The sequence below is a fragment of the Oncorhynchus clarkii genome, chromosome 20, assembly GCF_045791955.1.
Source record: "Oncorhynchus clarkii lewisi isolate Uvic-CL-2024 chromosome 20, UVic_Ocla_1.0, whole genome shotgun sequence".
NCBI classification, from domain to species: domain Eukaryota; kingdom Metazoa; phylum Chordata; class Actinopteri; order Salmoniformes; family Salmonidae; genus Oncorhynchus; species Oncorhynchus clarkii.
The window spans coordinates 46,764,279-46,788,826 of record NC_092166.1 but is presented as its reverse complement, the minus strand read 5'-3'; positions in this window follow the sequence as shown (position 1 = coordinate 46,788,826).

Below are 24,548 nucleotides of genomic sequence, written 5' to 3'. Positions count from 1 at the left end.
TTATGAAGAGTGATCAGATGAATTGCAATTAATTGCAACGTCCCTCTTTGCCTTACAAATTAACTGAATCCCCCCCAAAAACATTTCTACTGCATTTCAGCCCTGCCACAAAAGGACCAGCTGACATCATGTCAGTAATTCTCTCGTTAACACAGGTGTGAGTGTTGATGAGCACAAGGCTGGAGATCACTCTGTCATGCTGATTGAGTTCGAATAACAGACTGGAAGCTTCAAAAGGAGGGTGGTGCTTGGAATCATTGTTCTTCCTCTGTCAACCATGGTTACCTGCAAGGAAACACGTGCCATCATCATTGCTTTGCACAAAAAGGGCTTCACAGGAAAATATATTGCTGCCAGTAAGATTGCACCTACATCAACCATTTATCGGCTCATCAAGAACTTCAAGGAGAGCGGTTCAATTATTGTGAAGAAGGTTTCAGGGCGCCCAAGAAAGTCCAGAAAATGCCAGGACCGTTTCCTAAAGTTGATTCAGCTGCGGGATCGGGGCACCACCAGTACAGAGCTTGCTCAGGAATGGCAGCAGGCAGGTGTGAGTGCATCTGCACGCACAGTGAGGCTAAGACTTTTGAAGTATGGCCTTGTGTCAAGAAGGGCAGCAAAGAAGCCACTTCTCTCCAGGTAAACCATCTGGGACAGACTGACAATCTGCAAAAGGTACAGGGATTGGAAAAGTAATTTTCTCTGATGAATCCCCTTTCTAATTGTTTGGGGCATCCGGAAAAAAGATTGTCCGGAGACCACAAGGTGAGCGCTACCATCAGTCCTGTGCCAGGCCAACAGTAAAGCATCCTGAGACCATTCATGTGTGGGGTTGCTTCTCAGCCAAGGGAGTGGGCTCACAATTTTGCCTAAGAACACAGCCATGACTGAAGAATCATACCAACACATCCTCCGAGTGCAACTTCTCCCAACCATTCAGGAACAGTTTGGTGATGAACAATGCCCTTTCCAGCATAATGTAACACCTTGCCATAAGGCAAAAGTGATAACTAAGTAGCTCGTGGAACAAAACATTGATATTTTGGGTCCATGGCCAGAAAACTCTCCAGACCTTAATCCCATTGAGAATTTGTGTTCAATCCTCAAGAGGCGGGTGGAAAAATGCATATTCTATCAGGCAGATGGATTTTACAGTTTATGGTTGTGACCATGGTGATTCCAATATTGTTTTTTTTTAAGAAGAGTACTTAATTAACAGGCCATTAGTTGTTGCACTACTGTAATGAGGACATGAATAAGGGGTCCTTATGGTATAGCTGACCCTGCTCATTACTGATTAATTTAGAATTGTTTATTAATTTGACGGATTTTAAAAAATCTCTTTTAGGAATCACAATTTTGAGAGAAATATTCTCACAGAGGGCTATTGCAAGAAACTACATTATATCATTTTTCTGTTGATATCCATTATTGACAGTTTTTAGAATTCTAAACACTTTTTTGGAGAGTTTGAAATTGGGATCATTTTCTCTGGACAAGGGCATGTCCAGGCATAGAGCCGACATGGAAATTAATAATGTTGAAAGAATTTGGAAAAACCCCCCCAAAAAATCTTTTCACTTATAGAATTCGGCTAAACTATAAAAATCAAGTTTCAGGAGTGTCCTACTTTCAAGAATCTAAGAGCTAATTTCCTGTAATGCATTTATTTCATGGCTCATGATTTGTTTATGTACTATCTGGGGGGACGGGGGACGGGGGCTCCAAAGCTCGTGCCCACCCCCCTTGAAGGGGCTGCAGGGGGTGGGTGTGCTATGCCAACTGTTTCAACCTGTAGCTCTTCTGGCGACTGATGTTGTGAAATATATTTCTGCGTTACCCATGACAACTCCAAGCAGGGACATTATTATCTTTGATGATGCTCTGCAAGACTAGCACGCTCTCACATTGATCAGTCAAATACTAAAGGAGATGACAATTACTCAGGGGGAGGAGAGTGAGAAGATTCTGAATACAGCCTGACTGGGCTCCCGCCCACCTTTATCACTTATGAATCATCAGCACAGTGACACTTTTTTTTGGTGCCTGTTCACTCCCTTTTCTTTATTTAAAAAAAAAATGTTTCTCTTTTTTGGGGGTGCTCTTTCTTTTCCCCCAAACTCAGCCTATCCTGTAATTGAATATTTTAATGTTGTCAGGAAAAGCCTGCTTCTTCTTAATGGTCATCTAGTGTCATTGCATTGAGATTGCATTGAGGTCTAGAGGACATAGGGTTCTTCAATGTGCCGTTGCGTTAGTTTGCATTAGACTTCAAGGTATTGTTGCTTCAATGCCTCAGTATGAAGTGTGAGTAAAGAAAACAAGAAGAACAGCAATAAAAGACAGGTGGTATATCCACTCCTCACACATCCTTTGCGTGATGGGGTTTGGTGTCCTAAGGAGAGGTGTGAGTATATATATAAGCCATGTTATTCTTCCTGGTGTCAAACTTGAAAATATCACCACAGTGAAAAAAAAGAGTGCTACAGCTAACCCGCACTCACCTAAGCAGAGACCCACTGTGACCATGACTCATCATTGGAGAGAGAAGAGAGAGAGAGAGAGAGAGAGAGAGAGGACAGGAGAAGAGAGACAGAGAAAAAGAGGGCAGAGAGAGCACAAGATACAAGACAGAGACTATGAGAGAGGGAGAACACAAGGAATGAAAGAGAGATACCCACTCCTGTCAGCCAGCTGTACTCAGCAGCCAGGTCTAATTTGCATTAATCACCAGGCTCCTTTGAATAAACATTGTATAATAATAATGATGATATTGATTGTGTCATGTCATCCTTTTACCCAGAGTCAACAGTCTGTCTACATTCCAAATGGCACCCTATTCCATTAATAGTCTAGTACTTTTGACCAGGGCCCTTAGGGCTCTTGTGGCCATTTTTATTGTGGCCATTTTATTTTGACTTTATTTTTGCTCCAATAACTGCTTTATGCAGTACGGAAGACTCCTACAGGGAAGTAATCAGTCCTCCTTAAAATAAAAACTATAACAAATATTTAGAAGTCCTCCTTGTAAATTAAACTATACATCTTTTACACAACCCAATGACCGAAAACTGGTTGAATCATCGTTGTTTCCACATCATAAAAAAATCTAATATACACTGCTCAAAAAAATAAAAGGAACACTTAAACAACACAATAGAACTCCAAGTCAATCACACTTCTGTGAAATCAAACTGTCCACTTAGGAAGCAACACTGATTGACAATACATTTCACATGCTGTTGTGCAAATGGGATAGACAACAGGTGGAAATGATAGGCAATTAGCAAGACACCCCCAATAAATGAGTGGTTCTGCAGGTGGTGACCACAGACCACTTCTCAGTTCCAATGCTTCCTGGCTGATGTTTTGGTCACTTTTGAATGCTGGCGGTGCTTTCACTCTAGTGGTAGCATGAGACGGAGTCTACAACCCACACAAGTGGCTCAGGTAGTGCAGCTCATCCAGGATGACACATCAATGCGAGCTGTGGCAAGAAGGTTTGCTGTGTCTGTCAGCGTAGTGTCCAGAGCATGGAGGCGCTACCAGGAGACAGGCCAGTACATCAGGAGACGTGGAGGAGGCCGTAGGAGGGCAACAACCCAGCAGCAGGACCGCTACCTCTGCCTTTGTACAAGGAGGAGCAGGATGCAAAATGACCTCCAGCAGGCCACAAATGTGCATGTGTCTGCTCAAACGGTCAGAAACAGACTCCATGAGGGTGGTATGAGGGCCCGACGTCCACAGGTGGGGGTTGTGCTTACAGCCCAACACCGTGCAGGACGTTTGGCATTTGCCAGAGAACACCAAGATTGACAAATTCGCCACTGGCGCCCTGTGCTCTTCACAGATGAAAGCAGATTCACACTGAGCACGTGACAGACGTGACAGAGTCTGGAGACGCCGTGGAGAACGTTCTGCTGCCTGCAACATCCTCCAGCATGACCGGTTTGGCGGTGGGTCAGTCATGGTGTGGGGTGGCATTTCTTTGGGGGGGCGCAGAGGTAGCCTGACTGCCATTAGGTACCGAGGTGAGATCCTCAGACCCCTTGTGAGACCATATGCTGGTGGGGTTGGCCCTGGGTTCCTCCTAATGCAAGACAGTGCTAGACCTCATGTGGCTGGAGTGTGTCAGCAGTTCCTGCAAGAGGAATGCATTGATGCTATGGACTGGCCCGCCCGTTCCCCAGACCGGAATCCAATTGAGCACATCTGGGACATCATGTCTCGCTCTATCCACCAACGCCACGTTGCACCACAGACTGTCCAGGAGTTGGCGGATGCTTTAGTCCAGGTCTGGGAGGAGATCCCTCAGGAGAGCATCCGCCACCTCATCAGGAGCATGCCCAGGCGTTGTAGGGAAATCATAGAGGCACGTGGAGGCCACACACACTACTGAGCCTCATTTTGACTTGTTTAAAGGACATTACATCAAAGTTGGATCAGCCTGTAGTGTGGTTTTCCACTTTAATTTTGAGTGTGACTCCAAATCCAGACCTCCATGGGTTGATACATTTGATTTCCATTGATCATTTTTGTGTGATTTTGTTGTCAGCACATTCAACTATGTAAAGAAAAAAGTATTTAATAAGAATATTTCATTCATTCAGATCTAGGATGTGTTATTTTAGTGTTCCCTTTATTTTTGAGCAGTGTAGATCAAATTAATCACTAACCTTTGATCTTAATCAGATGACACTCATAGGACATCATGTTACACAATACATGTATGTTTTGTTCGATAATGTGCATATTTATATCCAAAAATCTCAGTTTACATTGGCATTACATGCAATAATGTTTTGATTCCAAAACATCTGGTGATTTTGCAGAAATACTCATAATAAACATTGATAAAAGATACAAGCGTTATTCACAGAATTAAAGATAGACTTCTCCTTAATGCAACCGCTGTGTCAGATTTAAAAAAATATTTTCGGGAAAAGCATAATCTGAGAACGGCGCTCAGAACCCAAAACAGCCAGAGGAATATCTGTTATCTGAATATCTGTTATCAACATATGTCAGTACACAAACAAAATCTTGCTCACTTACTTTGCCAGCTAGAAAGAAACGGCAATAAATTAATTCAGAAACGGAGGAAGAGGATAGATAGCGAACGTTAGTTGCTTTTTGTTGAAGAGGCATCAGCTATGACATTTATCCTAAGATCAAAATGTTACTTTCCCATTGCATAAAATCCACAATCCACCCCTCCAACGAAAGCCTGTGTCCTCCCAGACTGGGGTCATTCTCCAAAATGACCCCAGATCCACAATCAGATCCATGGCCAAAGGGTCTCTTTTCAATTTAGCCCACAGGCAGGCTCTATAGAAAAATCCCCTGGTTCACAGACACCATCCAACAAGCCATCCACACACAGAGCGAGACGAAGTGCTAGCTCTATAGCTAGCTAACGTTAGCATAGGAGGTAGTAAGCTAGCTCTTCTACTTATTCAGTGAAGCCCTGATAATTGTGTCTCTGCTGGTGCTGCTGCCTGTTTGATACTTTTATATGCCACTTTGTCGGTAGGGACAGTATCCACTTTGAAAACCAATGATTTGCTGAAGCCCTCCTTTGTTAATAGCCATGAAAGTATTTAATAAGAATATTTCATTCATTCAGATCTAGGATGTGTTATTTTAGTGTTCCCTTTATTTTTTGAGCAGTGTATATACAGTGGTGCAAAAAAGTATTTAGTCAGCCACCAATTGTGCAAGTTCTCCCACTTAAAAAGATGAGAGAGGCCTGTAATGTCCATCATAGGTACACTTCAACTATGACAGACAAAATGAGAAAAAAAATCCAGAAAATCACATAGTAGGATTTTTTATTAATTGATTTGCAAATTATGGTGAAAAATAGGTATTTGGTCAATAACAAAAGTTTATCTCAGTACTTTGTTATATACCCTTTGTCGGTAATCACAGAGGTCAAACGTTTTCTGTAAGTCTTCACAAGATTTTCACACAATGTTGCTGGTGTTTTGGCCCATTCCTCCATGCAGATCTCCTCTAGAGCAGTGATGTTTTGGGGCTATTGCTGGGCGACACGGACTGTCAACTCCCTCCAAAGATGTTCTATGGGGTTGAGATCTGGAGACTGGCTAGGCCACTCCAGAACCTTGAAATGCTTCTTACGAAGCCACTCCTTCGTTGCCTGGGCGGTGTGTTTGGGATCATTGTCATGCTGAAAGACCCAGCCACGTTTCCTCTTCAATGCCCCTGCTGATGGAAGGAGGTTTTCACTCAAAATCTCATGACACATGGCCCCATTCATTCTTTCCTTTACACGGATCAGTCGTCCTGGTCCCTTTGCAGAAAAACAGCCCCAAAGCATGATGTTCACAGTAGGTATGGTGTTCTTTGGATGCAACTCAGCATTCTTTGTCCTTCAAACACGACGAGTTGAGTTTTTACCAAAAAGTTATATTTTGGTTTCAGCTGACCATATGACATTCTCCCAATCTTCTTCTGGATCATCCAAATGCTCTCTAGCAAACTTCAGACGGGCCTGGACATGTACTGGCTTAAGCAGGGGGACACGTCTGGCACTGCAGGATTTGAGTCCCTGGCGGCGTAGTGTGTTACTGATGGTAAGCTTTGTTACTTTGGTCCCAGCTCTCTGCAGGTCATTCACTAGGTCCCGCCGTGAGGTTCTGGGATTTTTGCTCACCGTTCTTGGGATCATTTTGACCCCACGTGGTGAGATCTTGCGTGGAGCCCCAGATCGAGGGAGATTATCAGTGGTCTTGTATGTCTTCCATTTCCTAATAATTGCTCCCACAGTTGATTTCTTCAAACCAAGCTGCTTACCTATTGCAGATTCAGTCTTCGCAGCCTGGTGCAGGTCTACAATTTTGTTTCTAGTGTCCTTTGACAGCTCTTTGGTCTTGGCCATAGTGGAGTTTGGAGTGTGACTGTTTGAGGTTGTGGACAGGTGTCTTTTATACTGATAACAAGTTCAAACAGGTGCCATTAATACAGGTAACGAGTGATTACACACAGGTGGATTGTATTTATCATCATTAGTCATTTAGGTCAACATTGGATCATTCAGAGATCCTCACTGAACTTCTGGAGAGAGTTTGCTGCACTGAAAGTAAAGGGGCTGAATAATTTTGCACGCCCAATTTTTCAGTTTTTGATTTGTTAAAAAAGTTTGAAATATCCAATAAATGTCGTTCCACTTCATGATTGTGTCCCACTTGTTGTTGATTCTTCACAAAAAAATACAGTTTTATATCTTTATGTTTGAAGCCTGAAATGTGGCAAAAGGTCGCAAAGTTCAAGGGGGCCGAATACTTTCACAAGGCACTGTATACAGTGGGGAGAACAAGTATTTGAAACACTGCCGATTTTGCAGGTTTTCCTACTTACAAAGCATGTAGAGGTCTGTAATTTTTATCATAGGTACATTTTAACTGTGAGAGACGGAATCTAAAACAAAAATCCAGACAATCACATTGTATGATTTTTAAATAATTAATTAGCATTTTATTGCATGACATAATTCCGGCTCTCACGGACCTGTTAGTTTTTCTTTAAGAAGCCCTCCTGTTCTCCACTCATTACCTGTATCAACTGTACCTGTTTGAACTCGTTACCTGTATAAAATACACCTGTCCACGCACTCAATCAAACAGACTCCAACCTCTCCACAATGGCCAAGACCAGAGAGCTGTGTAAGGACATCGGAGATAAAAAATTGTAGACCTGCACAAGGCTGGGATGGGCTACAGGACAATAGACAAGCAGCTTGGTGAGAAGGCAACAACTGTTGGCGCAATTATTAGAAAATGGAAGAAGTTCAAGATGACGGTCAATCACCCTCGGTCTGGGGCTCCATGCAAGATCTCACCTCATGGGGCATCAATGATCATGAGGAAAGTGAGGGATCAGCCCAGAACTACAAGGCAGGACTTGGTCAATGACCTGAAGAGAGCTGGGACCACAGTCTCAAAGAAAACCATTAGTAACACACTACGCCGTCATGGATTAAAATCCTGCAGAGCACGAAAGGTCCCCCTGAGTTCCACTGCTGAACTCTTACAATACCAACACTGCCCCCTTTACCTCTCATCTGAGCTGAGTAACCTGCTACAAATGACGAAAGGAAAGACAAAAAAAACAGATAATCTCCTCTTCCCACACCCGGATATAGCTCTATTCTGTAAAAGCCCAGGAGAGTGCTGAACTGTCCCCTCCTTCCCTCTCCTCCCCTGCTCTGGCTGTCTCTAAGCACCCCAATTACATTACTCTCCATGCCTCCTGTCTGACAGCACTATTTCAGGCTTGGAGGGCCATTTAATTTCTACTCCCTTCATTTTATTTCAGCCATTATTGTATTATGGCTGTGTGAATTAAACATGATTAGTGATGTGATTTCACCGCTGTTATCGTTCATGGTACTGCCAGGATACATCTGGGACGTACTGCTGAGAGAATCTATTTACCAAACTTTGAAGTTTTGATGACAAGTGCCAGGATTAACCTTGTGTATAGTGTACTGTACTCTGCCTTATTAAAGTCAGACGAGCCATGCAAGTGAGGCTAGAGACGGTTAAAGCTATTGCATAATGACATCAAGCCTTCTCATTCCCTCCTCCCCACCTCCCTCACTCTCTGTTTGCTCTACTTTGTGTCCAAAAAGAGGATAATGATCAAGGTTTGATCCGATAGTCATTTATCTGCTATAACTAACCCTTGCACACCACTCGCCCCTCACTGGCACGGCCATTGGATTTTCACTGACCTTTTATGCAATCTCTTCCCATTCAACTCTGAATTATGTCTAAAAGATATTATCTTGCTTCGTCAACTCCATAAACACGGATCCGAGTCCTGCCCAGGACTAATACTGCAGCCACGATAGAATCTTCCATCCAACTAATTGTGTCTCTTTGTTACGGCATTTGAATTTATATGGCAGCTCTTAATGTACCACAGTTTCTAAATGTACGAGCTGAAAAAGTATTTCTCAATTCAAATAAAGTTATAGCAGAGAATGTTCCCATTAGATTACATTTGAAGGAAATTGAGTGTCTGGTTTGGTTGGGTTGACGCCTGCGTAGTGAATTTGATTATTTCTCAACAATACTCATAGATGACAACTGCAGTAAGTTTTCACTGTTCAGTCATAACAATAACTGTTGTTACTGTGTATTATCATTTAGTCCTTTCAACTGTTCATTGAAAAAGTCTCTGTCAACAATTTATGCACTATGTTCAAGCAGTTAGCTTGCTTTGAGATTGTGAATTCATCACATCTGTGAATGTGTAAACTTGATGTATTGACTAAAGCTTGACAATGAAAAAAGGACTGAAATTGGTTTATTAGATGAAGCTGTCTTTAGTGATATGAAAATAGAATGTGCTTCAAAATGTGCTACAAAATATCATATTATTAAATTTATTGGAAGCGATGTCATTGACTTAGTAGGATTGATTATTAAACCAGTATGGGACCATTATGAGCCATAATGATTGTATTTTCAGATCAATGTGGGAAGATGGGGAAGGAAACTTTCCCTTGGTGATGGATTAGCCACTTTTCATAAAAGGACCTCAAGACATTTTTCGCCAGAGAAACTAGCTTCATCAAGCTGAACATTGTGACTGAAATGCTCAAATAGACAGGATACAGCCTAAGGTTCACCTGTTCTGCACACAATTAGGTCTACCTAGCATACTGTAAACAAGCAACTCAATGTGTTGTTATCGTAGCATTTAGTATTTGCATAGTTCCTAGCATAAACAGGCTGAACGTTTTGTTACTTTAGCATTAGCATAGTCCTTGGCTCTTTCTGACCTCTACGAACTAGTGATACAAACGATGTAGCTTCCATGTTAATTCTATGGCGTCTGAGCTGGCGAGGCGAGAGGGGGAGATGTTATTTAGGAAGTTGCTGTGGTGGGAAAAAGCCTAGAGGGCTCTCATGATGAGAAGCGTGGCTCTGCTACCGCGCATTCCTGTGTTCTGGCCAGTCTTGAATGGACCAGGGATGGGGAATTGTGATAATGTATTGTCCGTTGGGGCAGAAAGGCAACCCTATTGTAACACGCAGTTAGAGTCGCCAGTGCAAGTCAACACACCCCTTGCACAGTCTTCACATTTTGCCTTAAAATTACATCTCAAAGGGAATACTTTAGTTTTTTTCAACCTACTCCACATTTTGTGAAATAAACATTATATAACATTTCCCAAATTAATAAACAATAAAAAATATGTATTGAGCTGTCTATCGTTGTCTCTGATTGAGAACCATACTTAGGTAGCCCTTTTCCCACCTGTCTTTGTGGGAAGTTGACTTTGTTTAGGGCACATAGCCTTTAGCTTCACGGTTTGTTTTGTAGTGTTTATTGTTTTGTTCGGCGTCATTTTCCAAATAAAGAGAAAATGTACTCTCACCACGCGGCACCTTGGCCCTCTTCTTTTAACGGCCGTGACAGAACTTCCCACCAAAAACGGACCAAGCAGCGTGGTAAGGAGGAGCAGCGTGTTCAGGAGGACTGGACATGGGAGGACATCCTAAATGGCAAAGGATCCTGGACGTGGGAGGAGATCCTGGCCGGGAAGAATCGCCTGCCCTGGGAGCAGGTAGAACCAGAGAGGAAGGCAAAGGCAGCAGCTAAAGCAGAGAGGCAGCGTTATGAGGGAACACGGCTAGCAAGGAAGCCTGAGAGGCAGCCCCCAAAATATGTTTGGTGGGGCACACGGGGAGTGTGGCAGAGTCAGGATTCAGACCTGAGCCAATTCCCCATGCTTACCGTGGCGAGCATGTGACTGGTCAGGCACCGTGCTATGGGGTGATGTGCACGTGTCCCGGTTGAGCATTCACAGGCCAGTGTGCTCTGTGCCAGCGTCCCGCATTTCCCGGGGCGAAGTGGGCATCCAGCCAGAACGGGTTGTGCTAGGTCTGCGCTCGAGACCGCCAGTGCGCCTCCACGGCCCAGTGTATCCTGTGCCTCGGCCAAAGAACTAAGCCTCTTGTATGTCTCCCCAGCCTGGTGAGTCCTGTGCCTGCTCCCAGAGCCAGGCATCCTGTGTATCTCTCCACTCCAGTGATGATCCATGGCACGAAGCCTCCAGTGATTATCCATGGCAAGAAGCCTCCAGTGATGATCCATGGCAAGAAGCCTCCAGCGACGGTCTCCGGTCCGGAGCCTCCAGCGAAGGTCTCCGGTCCGGGGCCCGCAGCGAGGGTCTCCGGTCTGGGGCCCGCAGCGAGGGTCCCCGGTCCTGGGACCGCAGCGAGGGTCCTCGGTCCGGGGTCGGCGACGAGTGTCCCCGGCACCAGAGGTGCCACCAAAGTGGGGTGAACCAGTGGTGGAGCGGGGTCTGTGTCCCGCACCTGAGCCGCCACTGCGGATAGATGCCCACCCAGACCCTCCGATATAGGTTCAGGTTTTGCGGCCGGAGTCCGCACCTTTGGGCGGGGGGGTACTGTCACGCCCTGACCTTAGAGATCCTTTTTATGTCTCTATTTGGTTTGGTCAGGGTGTGATTTGGGGTGGGTATTCTATATTCTATTATTTGTATTTCTATGTTTTGGCCGGGTAGGGTTCTCAATCAGGGACAGCTGTCTATCGTTGTCTCTGATTGAGAACCATACTTAGGTAGCCCTTTTCCCACCTGTCTTTGTGGGAAGTTGACTTTGTTTAGGGCACATAGCCTTTAGCTTCACGGTTTGTTTTTGTAGTGTTTATTGTTTTGTTCTGCGTCATCTTCCAAATACAGAGAAAATGTACGCTCACCACGCGGCACCTTGGTCCTCTTATTTAAACGGCCGTGACACAAAGCTGTTATAGATACAAAAGGGGGTTCCAGTATTAACTCTGTATTAACATACTCAATCTTCGTTATAGTTTTTATTCATTTGGAAAAAATTATATCATTTTTTTCTTTACTTTAGAAATGTGGAGTAGGTTGTGTAAGTCACGTTTTGATTTAATTTTTAGGCAGCAAAATGTGAAGACTGTGCAAGGGGTGTTTTGACTTTCACTAGGCACTGTATGCAAGCTGGACGCTATTTGTGGCTCATTATAACTTAGTGGAGGGTCTGAGTACACTCTATTACACAGGATGAATGGGAGCTTTCACACTCCAGCGATGTCCAAGAGCTTGGCTCACTGTCACAGCTTCACATGCCATCGGGGTGGGGGTGTGAGGGACGGTAGGCTACCGACCGCAGGCCTTTTTCTCGACTCAAACAGAAAAAAAAGAATGAGTGCCCAACAACAACTGGATGCTAAACTTTAGTTCTTTCTTGACCCCACTTAAAACTCTGTGTTAGTCCTTCAACTACAATACAAATTCAAATAGCTTTCACGAGACTCACCAGTTTAATTTGTAGGATATGAATTTGTCTCAGTACAGTAGCACTTAATAATTTCTATTCATTGCAATAACATATGGGTAAAGTTGCAGTAGCGTTCTGCTGACCATTTTGTCTTACCCTAAACCGAAATGCGTCTTCCACGTTTAGCCCAACCCCTCTGAATCACAGTTGTCTCAAATAAAACTGTGAAGGACCTCGGCGTTACTCTGGACCCTAATCTCTCTTTTGACGAACATATCAAGACTGTTTCAAGGACAGCATTTTTCCATCTACGTAACATTGCAAAAATCAGAAACGTTCTGTCCAAAAATGATGCAGAAAAATGAATCCATGCTTTTGTTACTTCTAGGTTAGACTACTGCAATGCTCTACTTTCCGGCTACCCGGATAAAGCACTAAATTAATTTAAGTTAGTGCTAAATACAGCTGCTAGAATCCTGACTAGAACCAAAAAATGTGATCATATTAATCCAGTGCTAGCCTCCCTACACTGGCTTCCTGTTAAGGCAAGGGCTGATTTCAAGGTTTTACTGCTAACCTACAAAGCATTACATGGGCTTGCTCCTACCTATCTTTCTGATTTGGTCCTGCCGTACATACCTACACGTACACTGCGATGACAAGACGTAGGCCTCCTAATTGTCCCTAGAATTTCTAAGCAAACAGCTTGAGGCAGGGCTTTCTCCTATAGAGCTCAATTTTTATGGAATGGTCTGCCTACCCATGTGAGAGACGCAGACTCGGACTCATCCTTTAAGTCTTTACTGAAGACTCATCTCTCTTCAGACTATACTGGCCCAGGAGTGTGAAGGTGAACGGAAAGGCTCTGGAGCAACGAACCGCCCTTGCTGTCTCAGGCTGGTTCCCCTCTCTCCACGGGGATTCTCTGCCTCTAACCCTATTACAGGAGCTGAGTCACTGGCTTACTGGTGCTCTTCCATGCCGTCACTGGGAAGGGTGCGTCACTTGAGTGGGTTGAGTCACTGACGTGATCTTCCTGTCTGGGTTGGCGCCCCCCCCCTTGGGTTGTGCCGTGGTGGAGATCTTTGTGGGCTATACTCGGCCTTGTCTCAGGATGGTAAATTGGTGGTTGAAGATATCCCTCTAGTGGTGTGGGGGCTGTGCTTTGGCAAATTAGGTGGGGTTATATCTTTCCTGTTTGGCCCTGTCCGGGGGTATCATCAGATAGAGCCACAGTGTCTCCTGACCCCTCCTGTCTCATCCTCCAGTATTTATGCTGAAGTAGTTTATGTGTCGGGGGGCTAGGGTCAGTTTTTTATATCTGGAGTACTTCTCCTGTTTTATCCAGTGTCCTGTTTGAATTTAAGTATGCTCTCTCTAATTCTCTCTCTCTCTTTCTTCCTCTCTCTCTGAGGACCTGAGCCCTAGGACCATGCCTCAGGACTACCTGACATGATGACTCCTTGCTGTCCCCAGTCCACCTGGCCGTGCTGCTGCTCCAGTTTCAACTGTTCGGCCTGCAGCTATGGAACCCTGACCTGTTCACCGGACGTGCTACCTGTACCAGACCTGCTGTTTTCAACTCTCTGGAGACAGCAGGAGCTGTAGAGATACTCTTAATGATCGGCTATGAAAAGCCAACTGACACTTACTCCTGAGGTGCTGAATTGCTGCACCCTCGACAACTACTGTGATTATTATTATTTGACCGTGCCGGTCATTTATGAACTTTTGAACATCTTGGCCATGTTCTGTCATAATCTCCACCCGGCACAGCCAGAAGAGGACTGGCCACCCCTAATAGCCTGGTTCCTCTCTAGGTTTCTTCCTGAGTTTTGGCCGTTCTAGGGAGTTTTTCCTAGCCACCGTGCTTCTACACCTGCATTGCTTGCTGTTGTGGGTTTTATGCTGGGTTTCTGTACAGCACTTTGAGATATCAGCTGATGTAAGAAGGGCCATAATTTGATTTGATTTGTATTCAGGGCTTCCTAATTATCTAATGGGCTGTAATGTGATAGGTTGTGTCTAGGGTTCACTCGGCCCTCAGGGACCCGATACTGACACCCAAGATTGAGAGAAAAGCTCCTGCCTGTCTGTCCACAGCCCCTGGGTGTGTGAAAAATAATAGTCTCAGGATCCTGTGTCCCCTCTAGCACCCTTCAACCCTGGTGCCTCTCCTTCTCTCCTGACCCCGACCTCTGACCCTGACTGGCTGGAAGGATGCATTTTCTTCCTCCTAATCTTAAATCGTCCAGATAGAACTGATGCTTTAAAAGTCTCAGTTGAACAACAGGAGATGAGTTGTGTTGTATGTATGGAACTGGATTACATCAATCACTGTTCAAATATTTTGCCCCACATACAGCAGGGACCTTACCAGGACTTGACAAATGATTTTGGGCCCCGAATCTTTTGCGTTGCTGTGATGGTGTAAAAGAAATTGTGTCGACTATCTGCATCACTTAGTTCATAGACGTGGTTACATTAAACTCCTGAAATCATCCAACTGCACAGCAGAGCGACTCTCGGATACTTCTCAAAATGTTGCTTGCAAGATTGCTTGTCTCGCAAGATTGCTTAATGATTCATTACTATTCTACATTACAAACTAAATATAATAGAATCGATAATGTTAGGCTACTGCTATACAAAATACGCCACAAAATGTCTCTTGACAATTTAGGATGATTGTAATGAAATGCTGAACTTTTTTCTCATGCAGACAGAAGTCCAAACAGTAGTTAGGCTACTTAACCCACATCATCCAAAAAGATCAAAATGCGTATTTCCATTAAATTGATTGGGATCAAATGGTTGGTTCCGTATGGACGATTCACCTGTAAAATGTGAAGACTTATCATTCACGATTGATAGTGATGATGGCCTAATTTATAATAAGGAAGGCCTAATTTGGTGTTTTAGGATTTTAAAAAAAAATACATTTTCATTTAGGCACATTTGTAGGCATACGCAATTGCAATTTGGATGATGCTTTTATGTAACTATCGGGAATCAAGGTAAGACCCAGATGCAGACACGTCGAATTGACAATGGTTTAATATTTCCACAGGGGCAGGCAATAGACAGGTCAAGGCAGGCAGGGGTCAGTAAACCAGAGGTGGTGCAAAGGTACTGGTCGGCAGGCAGGTTCAGGGTCAGGGGCAGGCAGAGTGGTCAGGCAGGCGGGCTCAGAGTCAGGACAGGCAAGGGTCAAAACCAGGAGGGCAAGAAAAAGAGCCGATAACAAGGAGCCAATAACAAAAACGCTGGTTGACTTGACAAACAAGACGCTAATAAGCTGTAGAAAGAATATATCAATTTCTAAGACTTGTTCATAAATGAAATAAATAATTGTTTATAAGAAGGGCCTGAGATCAAAGTCAATATTCAGACCACTAGGGGTCAATGTTTTGAGATAGGATATCCAGTATGCCTCCCTTTGTAGTGGTAGGATCTCGATGTTACCTTTCTCTCCTTGGTAGAGCAACATTCTCAATGCCAGTGTATTTGAGAGAGGAGACTGGATGGTTAGCTTCAACAAAGTGAGCTGCTACTGGATAGTCAATGTTCTTACACCTGATTGAGCTGCGGTGTTCAGCTATTTGTTGTTTTAATTGTCTTTTCGTTTGTCCTACGTAGGCTTTTCCACAAGAACAGGTGATGAGATAGATTACTCCCTATGGTCTTTCATGAGATGATACCCTGAAGAAGGTGTCTGAAGAAGGATGTTTTGACAGTGCTATTGCACTGTGCTCTTTTGACACCGTGTCTGAGTGGGCTCAGGGGGCATGTCAGATCTCACCAAGTTATCTCCAATATTGCGACCATGCTTATAGACCACCAGTGGGGGTTCCTTGAAGAGGTGTGCAATTTTTTTGTCTGATTGCAGAATATGCCAGTGATTTTTCAGGATTGAGTTCATTTTCTCCGAATACTTGGTGTACTTGTTGCAAAAGACAGTTGCGTTGTTTTTCTTCTTTGGTTGAGTTTTTAGTAATTCCTCTCTTGGTTTTTAAGATATTTTCATCATTGCAGCATGAAGAGTTTTGTCTTTGGAGCCTCTCATTTTGAATTTATCTGTCATTTTTTTAGCATTACGGTCAACATCTGTCTGGTGGCCACAGATTCATTTAACCCTGCATAACTGGCTACATGGTAGACCATTCTTGAGGGAAAGGGGATGCATATTATCCGCACATAGCAATGTATTGTGGTCTGTGGGCTTTGTGTATAAGTCTGTGTGTAACGCATCATTGTCTTTGAGTCTAGGTGGCTTATTTCTATCTCATCAGTCTGCATGGTGAATGTGAGGTATTCAGAGCTCTCGTTTAGAAGAGTTTGGAATTCATTTAAATCCTGCTGACTTCCTACCCAGAGCACAAAGACATCATCTATGTATCTCTTCCATGGGAGGATTTTTGAAAGTAGCGGGTGTGTCTCTGTTTTGAAAAGGAGTGCTTCCTCAAATTGTAGCCCATGGCTACACCCCGAATTTTAAGGAAAAAGACTCAAGATTAAGTAGTTATTGGATAATACCAGATCAGTAAGATATCATGTAAGATGCAATCATTGGATGGAGCAAGGGTAGAGTCTCTCTGCTGAAGGAAGTGTTGCAGCGCCTGCAAGCCTCCAGTGTGTGGGATGTTAGTGTACAAACCCTACACAGCAAAAGTGGCCAGCAGGGTGCCCTCTGGTATCCTTCCTAAGCCCTCTATCAATGAAATCATGTGACTAGTGTCTTTGATATAAGATGGGAACTTCTCAACCATCGGTTTAATGTGGTGATCCACAAATTTAGAAATGTTGGATGTCACAGAGTAGATTTCTGATACAATGGGTCTACCTGGAGGAGGAGACACTTGTTTGTGTAATTTAGTGACTGTATAGAAAGTTGGTATCTTGGAAAATTTCACACATAGAAATTCAACTTCTTTTTTTGCGGATATGTCCTAATTCCAAACAGCTTTCCACTATGGTTGAGATATTATGCTGGAATTCTAGGGTAGGGTCATAATTCAGTTTGCGACAGAAATCACCTTTAGATAGTTGTCGGTGACATTCATTCACATAGTCACATTTGTTTTGTATACAAATTTCTCCTTCTTTGTCACATTTGTTTATGATAACTGAAGGATCTGACTTTAAGTCCTTAAGAGCCATTCTCTAGTCTCAGGTTATCATTGGATTTGTGTTTCTGTTTGTCTTTCAGTAGGTCACCTACATCATTTTCAGCAATCCTACAGAAGGTTTCTATGCGACGCATTGCGTTTGGGGGGAGGTACGAACTAACTTTTGCTCTAAATTGGTTCTTTCAGAGTTCCCAGGTACCTCAGCTGGGTTAATGGCTCCATCTCCTCCTCTACTCACAGTAGGACAGGTAAGTCTATTGATTAGTGTGGTAGACCTATGTATACATCTCACGGAGGATGACATTTCAAATGGAGTCATGTAAGTTTCACTCTTATCAAAGAACTCACGCAATCAGATTACGGAAAAATTTGAATAGATCTATCTGGACGTCAAAGTCTTTAATGTATTAATGATAACCCCTTATTGAGAACACTGAGGTGAGCTGATGTCAAGGTCTTACTTGATAAGTTGAAGACATTTAGCTCCTGTTGGACTGGGGGCCCGTCTTGGGTCTCAATTGGTAGGTGTTGCGGGGTGGTAGTGGAATTCTTCTTCCCCCGAAAACCTTGTGAAGACTTACAGAAAACGTTTGACCTCTGTCATTGCCAACAAAGGGTGTATAACAAAGTATTGAGATAAACTTTTGTTATTGACCAAATACTTATTTTCCACCATAATTTGCAAATAAATTCATTAAAAATCCTACAATGTGATTTTCTGGATTTTTTTTCTCATTTTGTCTGTCATAGTTGAAGTGTACCTATGGTGAACATTACAGGCCTCTCTCATCGTTTTAAGTGGTAGAACTTGCACAATTGGTGGCTGACTAAATACTTTTTTGACCCACTGTATATACTGTACTCTATATCATCTACTGCATCTTGCCATCTTTATTTAATACATGTATCACTCGCCACTTTAAACTCTGCCACTTTATGTTTATATACCCTACATTACTCATCTCACATGTATATACTGTACTCTATACCATCTACTGCATCTTGCCTATGCCGTTCTGTACCATCACTCATTCATATATCTTTATGTACATATTCTTTATCACCTTACACTTGAGTGTATAAGGTAGTAGTTGTGTAATTGTTAGGTTAGATTACTCGTTGGTTATTACTGCATTGTCGGTACTAGAAGCACAAGCATTTTGCTACACTCGCATTAACATCTGCTAACCATGTGTATGTGACAAATAAAATTTGATTTGATTTGATTTATTATTAATGATGTGTGTAGTCCTATTAAAATTAAAATAAATTAGATGTGTAGTTTTAGTCAGAATTAGGGTAAAACAATATAACTGTACAATATGTATCTATGGTATCTTAAACACAGACTGTCTTAGCAGAATTCAGTGCCACCCTGGCTCGGAAAGATTGAGGAAAGGACGGGAGGTACTTCCCACGGTCTCCCTATCTTGAGGGAGGACGGGGAGTGATTCTCACGGCCTCCCCTAATCTTTGTCGGCTGGGTAGTGGGACAGTGTGTGCGTAGGATACCTAATGTTGGTGTGTATGTATGTCCATATGATATCTACTGTTTGTGTGCAAAAGTATGTGCATAAGGGGCTAGTATAAAATTAATGGTTTTGTACAATGAACCAACGCTCTCGTAAATAAACTTTCTGACTATCGTAGCTGGGCCTCCGTCTGTTTCATTCAACCAGTATCTTACATATTCTGGGTTGCAGACTGAGTAGTCTAATTGAATTAGGTTATGAACACTGAGAGCATAATTCTCATAACACACCGCTACATCCATGAACAAATTACCTCAACTAACCTGTACCCCCGCACATTGACTCGGTACCGGTACCCCCTGTACATAGCATCGTTATTGTTATTTTATTGTGTTACTTTTAGTTATTTTTTACTTTAGTTTATTTTCTAAATATTTGCTTAACTCATTCTTGAACTGCACTGTTGGTTAATGGCTTGTAAGTAAGCATTTCACGGTAAGGTCTACACTTGTTGTATTAGGCGCATGTGACAAATAAAGTTTGATTTGTTATTACGCATGACCCAACGTGGAATGCCTGGATACAGCCATTAGCCGTGGTATATTGGCCATACACCACAAACCCCCAATGTTCCTTATTGCTGTTATAAACTGGCTGCAAATGTAATTAGAACAGTAAAAATAAATGCTTTTTCATACCCGTAGTACACAGTCTGATATACCACGGCCTTCAGCCAATCAGTATTCAGGGCTCGAACCACCCAATTTATAATCTAAAATAACTTTATACAATAGGCTACACGTCGGTAGCAACTTTCCTCCAGAAATTATGACATAATAATGATTACAAAAATTGCTCCAGTAGTTACCTAAAAAAATAGCACAACACCACTGGTTATAATAGACGTAAAGCAATTGCCATGTGTGGTCAACAGATAATTCCAGCACCGTGGGAACTCGTCTTTATAAATCAATCAATGTCCGATTTTTGTTTTGACATTTGGATATTTGGTTACAATTAGGCTGTGTTAGCTAGAAATGTTGAGGTGAGTGCTCATGATCATTACTCTAGCAATTGAAAGCAATGCAGATCTTCTGTACACACATTAGGCCTATCGTCACGAGTGCTCCCTCTCCAGTCTCTAGGTCACCAGGCTGCTCATTATGGCGCACACCTGTCACCATCGTTACGGGCATCAGCACATTATGACACTCTGATCTGGACTCCATCACCTCCTTGATTACCTGCCCTATATATGTCACTCCCTTTTGTTCCTTCCCCAGACATCATTGTTTCTGTTTCATGTCTGTCTGCTGTTCGAGTTTCTTGTTTTGTATTATGTTCCGTTTATTTATTAAAACACTCACTCCCTGAACTTGCTTTCCGACTCTCAGTGCACATCGCTACACATATAGCCTACCTGATGAGCTTCCCTGATCTTTTCTTGAACTTTCCAATACTGTTCTGATGCATTTCAGTCCCTTAGCCAACTGATGCAAATACACATTTGTACACTTTTCCCGTAAGCTATTCAACTCATTTCCTATATTTTATAATTGGTTACGAAGGTCATAAGGCCTACATCATTTTAATAGCCATATAGCTGAAACGACTAGCCTATTGGCTTCAGTGACTTATGAATGTATTTTCTAGTAACAATAGGCCTACCTCATACACAATTACCTCATATGGGGTTACGCACCATAATCCATTGAATTAATAATAAGAAGTGTTGATTATTTGGCCTTTTGGAGAGCACAGCACATAGAAGAAAACATAGTGCCTCATGGCAAATATCAAACAGCTGATTTTTTTGTTGTGGCTGTCAATGTGGTTGTCAATGAACAGCAAGCCACAGGCAAGCCACAGATAAAAGGACTTTCGCAATATTTCAAAATACAATTGTGGGAAAAAACTGTTTGGATAAGTGAGTGTCACTGGAAAGTTGGTTGACTATAATTTCCTCCTCATTTCCTCCTCATATTGTAGGCCTAAGATCTGTGTATCCACTCCTTTCATTGTGTCACGCCCTGACCGTAGAGAGCTTCTCTATTTGGTTTGGACAGGGTGTGATTTGGGGTGGGCATTCTATGTTTCGTTTTCTATGATTTGGTGTTTCTATGTTTTGGCCAGGTATGGTTCTCAATCAGGGACAGCTGTCTATCGTTGTCTCTGATTGGGAACCATACTTAGGTAGCCCTTTTTCCCTCCTTTCTTTGGGGGAAGTTGACTTTGTTTATGGCACATAGCCGTTAGCTTCAAGTTTGTTTTGTAGTGTTTGTTTCGTTTGGCGTCTTTTCTAATAAATAGAATATGTACGCTGACCACGCTGCACCTTGGTCCAGTTCCTTCAACAGCCGTGACACATTGGCCTTTAGCTCCATGGTACGAAGCCTCCAGTGATGATCCATGGCAAGAAGCCTCCAGAGATGATCCATGGCACGAAGCCTCCAGTGATGATCCACGGCACGAAGCCTCCAGTGATGATCCATGGCACGAAGCCTCCAGTGATGTTCCATGGCAAGAAGCCTCCAGTGATGATCCATGGCAAGAAGCCTCCATTGATGATCCATGGCACGAAGCCTCCAGGGATGATCCATGGCACGAAGCCTCCAGTGATGATCCATGGCATGAAACCTCCAGTGATGATCCATGGCACGAAGCCTCCAGTGATGATCCATGGCACGAAGCCTCCAGTGAGTAGTCATGGCACGAAGCCTCCAGTGAGGAGTCATGGCACGAATCCTACAGCGATGGTCTCCAGTCCGGAGCCTCCAGAGACGTCCTTCAGTCCGGAGCCTCCAGAGACGTCCTTCAGTCCGGAGCCTCCAGAGACGTCCTTCAGTCCGGAGCCTCCAGAGACGTCCTTCTCCGGAGCCTCCAGAGACGTCCTTCCGGAGCCTCCAGAGACGTCCTTCAGTCCGGAGCCTCCAGAGACGTCCTTCAGTCCGGAGCCTCCAGAGACGTCCTTCAGTCCGGAGCCTCCAGAGACGTCCTTCAGTCCGGAGCCTCCAGAGACGTCCTTCAGTCCGGAGCCTCCAGAGACGTCCTTCAGTCCGGAGCCTCCAGAGACGTCCTTCAGACCGGAGCCTCCAGAGACGTCCTTCAGACCGGAGCCTCCAGAGACGTCCTTCAGACCGGAGCCTCCAGAGACGTCCTTCAGACCGGAGCCTCCAGCGACGGTCTCCAGTCCGGAGCCCGCAACGAGGGCGCCCAGTCCGGGGCCGGCAAAGAGGGTGCCCAGGCACGAAGCCTCCAGTGAGTAGTCATGGCACGAAGCCTCCAGCTACGGTCTCCAGTCCCGCACCTGAGCCGCCACCGCGGATGGATGCCCACCCAGACCCTCCCCTATAGGTTCAGGTTTTGCAGCCGGAGTCCGCACCTTTGGGGGGGTACACTCACACCCTGACCGTAGAGAGCCTTTTAATGTCTCTATTTGGTTTAGTCAGGGTGTGATTTGGGGTGGGCATTCTATGTTTCGTTTTCTATGATTTGGTGTTTCTATGTTTTGGCCGGGTATGGTTCTCAATCAGGGCCAGCTGTCTATCGTTGTCTCTGATTGGGAGCCATACTTAGGTAGCCCTTTTTCCCTCCTTTCTTTGTGGGAAGTTGACTTTGTTTATGGCACATAGCCTTTCGCTTCAAGTTTGTTTTGTAGTCTTTATTGTTTTGTGTGGCGTCTTTTCTAATAAATAGAATATGTACGCTCATCACGCTGCACCTTGGTCCAGTTCCTTCAAGAGCCATGACACATTGGCCTATGCTATTGGTTGCAATTAAATCATGGGTTGTTCATTTTTTTTTTATCTTAGTATGTCAATGTCAGAGTAGCTTGTCATTTTGTGTAGAATAAAACATATTTGTGTAATGTCTCCAGTCATGTAGAATTGCAATAAATTATTTTAGACAAGGCAATTTTTTCTCAGATCTGCAAATCCCTCAACCCCTGGTATCAGGACTGAGCCCCAAATGTTAGGAAAATCAGGTGACGGCCCTGACATACAGTACTTAGTTTAGAGCTGGCAAGTTAAGCATTTCACTGTACTTGAGCATAACGCAATCAAACTTGAACTTTACAGTGACTTTTTAAGTAAAGGTTTTACATGTGTCTCGTCTCAAATCATATCCACAATTTAGCTAAAGTAGTCTGGGGCAGGCAGCCCTTACTGTATTTGTAATGCTCGTCGTTGTAAGGATGGTCGGACCAAGATGCAGCGTGGGGTAGGTTCATCATTTTTTTATTAATGATAACCAGCAACAAAATAAGAGTAACCAACGAAACATACAGCCTCGTAAGGCTCAAAAGCAACAATACAAAAACAAGATCCCACAAACAACAGGTGGGGAAAGGCTGCCTAAATATGATCCCCAATCAGAGACAACGATATACAGCTGCCTCTGATTGGGAACCATACCAGGCCAACAAAGAAATAGAAAACAGATTGCCCACCCTAGTCATACCCTGACCTAACCAAATAGAATTAAAAGGATATCTAAGGTCAGGTAAATACAGTACATAAGGACAGAGACATTTACCTGAATGCTCACAATCATGACAGTATCATTTACAGTAATACAGTGTATAACCAGAAAGTATAAATACAGTACCAGTTGACCTTATTTCCCCTATGTGGCTTGGTGGCTTCTCCTGTTCATTATATTAGATGTCACTCATGGCATGCATTAAACCTTTCTCTACTGACTTTCCCTTTAGGCATTTCTGCATGCTATTATTGGAGCAGAATTCAACATAAACATGCTCATTTCAGTGTTTTCTCACGCAAGCACGTGTTTCCCACCTCTTCCGATGAACAAGTGCTGTATCATTATTCTAAAACTGTCTCTGCCTACGACTGAGGAGTGAAGCGTGAAGGTGTGACAATGTACAATGTATTTCTGGACAAAATGTTAGGAACAAATTGATCCACTTATTCAATGGAAATTGCAAACAAACATACAACCGTAGGGCTTCAGGATATCAGCCCAATGTTTGTGTTATAACCAGGAAAGGGGATTGAGTCGGAGTGTCGTGAGGCCGCCAGAGTTTTGTGTTTCTCCTGTCTCTCTGCCCTAACCTTGATGGCTTAGCTGCGATATGATTGGACAGCTCCTGTGGAGCCCCCAGGAAGAGGGACTGTCACAGCGGCAGCCTCAGGAAATCAGGCAAAGCCAGACAAAACCAGGCCAGGTCTGTCTGAGAACCGGAGGTTATCTGATTCTGCTTTAAATTTGTATTAATAGTCAAGTCCCTAGCTGCCAATGGAAGCCGTGATAGTCAGATAACACACTGAGTTTGTGATTGTGACAGGATTGGCAGCTATAGACTACCTGCTGTCTTCTGCTTAGGTACCATTGTATGTGTGTGTGTGTGTGTGTGTGTGTGTGTGTGTGTGTGTGTGTGTGTGTGTGTGTGTGTGTGTGTGTGTGTGTGTGTGTGTGTGTGTGTGTGTGTGTGTGTGTGTGTGTGTGTGTGTGTGTGTGTGTGTGTGTGCGTGTGTGTGGGTGCTCGTGTGTGCTTGAGTCTGTCTGTGTGTGTGCTTGCATGTGTGTAGAGCTATTTGTGGCGGTCTGGGCTCTCTGGGAACCATTTCTCCATCTGTCGGTTCCATAGAGCCTCGCCCAGTGCAGAGGACAGGCCTAATTTT